Genomic DNA, 4,859 nt, shown 5'->3' with positions numbered 1-4,859 from the left:
GGCTTGCAATGTGGGTGCCAAATAAAAGTCTATAGGCTCAAAAGGGTTAACTAGGGATAGATTTTATTTGTGATTAGCAATAAGCTCAAAAGATCAAAGAAAGCCTAAAATCATTTTTCAAACCGAGCATCACCTAAAATTTCGCTTCGACTCACATACCGGGCAAGTTCTAGACACAAGTACAATACATAGACTATACAAAAACCTCACCACACATGGCACATGACTCACTAAGGACGGTTTCATTCCGACTCTCAACTAATGCAAGTATTCACAAAGCTACGAGATATTAAGCATTAAGCACAAAGTGAACACAAGTCAAGTAAATGAGACATAGGCGTCAATAACATGCTATCCAGTCTAAGCATGGCATCATCGATAATTTCAAATCATAGGGAAGATACTACACATGCCAAAGCCTAAATATGTAACTATCAAACAAGTCAAGGGCGCCTAGGAATCTCATCTTTCTTCCTCCATTTATCCCCTAAACTACTCTAAAAGAAAAAACTACTACTACCCGGTTCAAACTACATCCCATGGAAAATAACCGAGGCACAAAGAAAAACCACGGGGGATTATTACTACCTAAAGAAAGCTAAAAGACATATTTTTGTGTTTTTTGTTTAGACTTTAATCCCTCAAGAAAGCTGTCCACACAATCCATCGTCGGAAAATGTCCAAATTTTTCGAATTTTTTTTTCTTCTTTTTTTTTTAAATTACTACACTAAGAACGAGTACTATAGCTAAGCTAACATAGCACAGAAAATCACCCAGACAATCTCCTTACCCACACTTAAAATTGTGCAATGTCCTCAATGCACACTGAAAATAACAAGAGGGTAAAAGAGACTCCCTGGCAGGCCAAAGGCCGAAGCATTAGCAGCTCACGGGATACTCAGACTTCACCCAGGTACGATCCCTTGTGCGGGTACCTCACACTCAGTTTCAAACACATGCTCGCTTTTGCACTCGCCTATTGGCTTTGACTCCATGCTCTTACTCCTACAAAATACAAAAATAATACTACAAAAAAAATAATACAATAAAAAAATGTAACATAATAAAATATATTAAAAAAAGTAAAAAAAAAAAAACAAAAGAAAAAAAAATGGAATTGGGTTGCCTCCCAACAAGCGCTTGATTTAACGTCGCAGCACGACGCCATCACTTTCACCACTTTTCCTTCCACTTTGAGGATTTAAATTGCGCCCCCAAGTTTGCATCAATTTTTCTGTCACGTTCATGAGGCGGTGCTGTGAAAATAAAGGAACCAAGCAATAGATATCGCATCTTGCACTTCTTGGCCCTTAAGTGAGGAATGTCGTTTTGTCTCCTTGGCATCGCAAATTTCAGAATATAAACACTTTGTTCCTCATCCATTGACTCCTCTATATGCTCGAATGGATCACTTTCCATGTCACCCGCCAACTCCAAAATTGTATTATTTTTGACATCCTCAATTTCGCACTCTGCGTCAACCTTGGCATCATTAATAATATTTTGGTCTAATAATTGGTATTCTCGTTTTAGCTCCTCAATTTGGTCTAGAAGATCTTTTTTAGCTTCACATAACTTATCACTAAATTGTTGGGCGTTACATGCATCAACCTTTGCACTCATATCTGCATCCAAGTCGTGAATAGCAGTGCCAAATTTTTCGATCTCTTGTCCCAGTTTAGCTCTTCCTTCTATTAGGTCTTGTATCCCATCTGTAATTTTCTCACGTTGAGCCTCATATATTTCCAATCTTTCAGCTTGTTCCACCAGCCATGTTTGACTCAAAATCTCCTCTTTTTCAAAAAATTTCTCTTGTTGGTGCTCGCTCTCTTCATTTAATTCTTCCATACTTGCCATCATTCTTGTGATTGCTGCCCTCATTCTTTTCATATCTTTTCTAAGTTCATCATGTTGCTCTGCTACTTGCCTCTGAATATCCCTAAAGTATGCATCACGTTCCATATCTTGTACTTCATTGCCCCTATCAAACTCACAAACATTATAAGAAAGATCATAATAAGAGCTCTGAGAAGGATAATAAGAATTAGGACAACCATCCCAATGGCCATCTTGACCACCATATTATTCCACTCAAAGGATTGAGATTGTGCGCACAACTCGCTCCCGGGAACATTCTGATAATTTTTCCACCAGTGAGGTCCTCCACAATATGGACAAGGATTATCATAATAAGAATAACCAATATTCGATCAATTCTCATTCCAAGAAGCCATGTCAACAAAGATAATAAAATATTAAACTAAGATAAAAATGAAAAGAAACTTGAATAGACAAAAAGTAAAAATCTAACCTAGTAGACTAGTTAATTTCTAAGTCCCCGGCAACGGCGCCAAAAACTTGTTGCGGCCAAACGCACTCATGCAAGTGCACGCGGTCGTCAAGTAATAAAGTGACTAAAAGTCGGATGTCGAACCCACGAGGACTTGTGATTAACTATTAACTAAATTAGACTATCCTAATTATCTAAACAAGAATTAATCATAGAAGTAATTGATTCTAAGCTAATTAAATAAAGAATATAAATAATGAACTTTAAACAGAGGAAGAGCAGATTTTTATGATATCAATGTAATGAAAACGATCTAGGGTTATGGGCTATCTAACATTCCTATTGTATTCTTCAATTGAATTGACTAATTAATTTATCTAGTTTATTGGTTGACAGGGTTAATATTGCTCATAAGAATCTGTCGAGTTCTTACTCGCCTATTCAAGCTAACCTAACGCCTATATGTCTATGGAGTTAGAATCAACAAGAACGCATTTATAATTCCTGTAAATTAACCAAGCAAGGCAATTAGGTATATGTCTATCCTAACCGCGAATCCGTTCCCCGAGGCCCAGGTTCAAGAACTTGCTCTACTCAATCCTATATGCAATCTAGAATTCCCACTTTCGATTTCAATTCTAGATTCGTAGATAGTATTCAATTGGTGATCAAGCAATCAAATAATTAAGTGCGGGATTAAATAAATAAACCAATATGATAAACTAAGAAATCAAAATCAATATCCGAATAACAATAGTCATGAAAGAACCACAACCCTAGAACGTGAAGTTTAGTTCCACATAGACATGGTAGAAAAACAACAAATCATACAAAGAAACATAAAAAGACTAAGTTGGTGGAAGAAAAGATGAAACCCGGCCTCCACGGCGGCTCTGTGCTCTTCCCTTGTCAAAAATTGCTCTCAAAAACGTTCTCCTATGTATTTATACCAAGTAGGGTTAGGCCCAAACAATTATACCTTCTCCAATGTGAAAAAGGACACGCTTCCCGGGCTTAACTAGCGCTGCAGCGCATTTGACCGCGCATCTGGGCGCGCTAATTGGCTGACTTTCTGTTTCTGGGCACGCTAAAACTAGCACGGCTGCGCATCTGGGCGCGCACTTTTCACCCTGTTCCGTTCTGGATTTGGAAAAACGCAAAACATGAAAGTTGTAGCCCTTTTTATAACCATATATTGTGGAGCCAAAATGGAGTTCTGAGCGAAAAGTTATGTCTATTTTACTAGACAGTGCGCAATCTGCCTACTGGAGTCTTTGTTCGCTCTAACTATCATTCGTTGACCCCCAAACACGATCCCGGCTTAATTACTTGAACTTTTACTCAAACTTTAAAGCTCAAAATCACTTGAGTTCATTCCATAACATCTATATAGCTCAGAATCACTCCTACAAGGCATAAAACATACAATTAGTGCAAAACACTAGCGATTAAAGCTCAAACTCAAGTAAAGTGCAGTAAATTAGAGTGTAATAAGCGACTAAAATACGTAATTATAGCCTATCATCACAGCCCTAGTTTTCATTCCTTCATTTGGATCTCTTATGATATATTTCTGTGGATATTCAGTTTCATTTCTCCATTCATTTAGTCGAACAGTGCTTGTAATTGACTCCGTACATTGTTCTGCAGTGTTATTGCTAATTTGTTCAGTCGACTCAACCACTTCTGCAGGATTAGTTGACTCCTGTGATTTTCCTTTGTCCTGAACTTCTTGAGTTTGATCTTCGTCACCTGCATTAATGTCTTTCTCGACCAAGGGATTATTTTCATCGAATATAACATGAATAGAATCTTCTACGCATAAAGTACGTTTATTAAAGACTCTGAAAGATCTGCTATTTAATGAATAACCAAGAAAGATACCTTCATCACTTCTTGGATCAAATTTTCCAAGATTATCCTTACCATTGTTATGAATAAAACACTTGCTTCCAAATGGATGAAAGTAACTGATATTTGGACGTTTAGCTTTCCAGAGTTCATAGGGAGTCTTTTTTAGAATAGGCCTTATGAGACAACGGTTGAGAATCTGACACGCAGTACTCACACCTTCAGCCCAGAAATGATTTGGGAGTGAATGTTCTAATAACATGGTTCTTGCCATGTCTTGAAGTGTTCTGTTCTTCCTTTCCACAACTCCATTTTGCTGTGGTGAGCGGGGTGCGGAGAAATTGTGAGTGTAACCTTGATCGTTACAGAAATCTTCAAATGCTTTACTTTCAAACTCGCCTCCATGATCGCTTTGGATTTTTGAGATCAGATAGCCCTTTTATCTTTCAATCCTCTTGCAGAAAACTTCAAAATTTCTTAAGGCTTCATCTGATTCGTCTTCTATGGCACAGCCTGTTCTCTTAAACTTTACCTCATATCCTGAGTCACAGAGTTGACTTATACTGAGGAGGTTGTAGTTTAGTCCATCAACAAGATATACCTCAGTAATGTCACAGTTGTTGTTGAAAGGAATAGTTCCAGTTCCAACTATTTTGCCTCTTGAATCATCTCCAAATTTGACGCTTCCTCCATCAATCTTTGTAACCTCCTTAAAAA

This window comes from Nicotiana attenuata, chromosome 12 (genome assembly GCF_001879085.1).
Source record: "Nicotiana attenuata strain UT chromosome 12, NIATTr2, whole genome shotgun sequence".
Classification (NCBI taxonomy): domain Eukaryota; kingdom Viridiplantae; phylum Streptophyta; class Magnoliopsida; order Solanales; family Solanaceae; genus Nicotiana; species Nicotiana attenuata.
Note: the sequence above shows the minus strand (reverse complement) of the source record.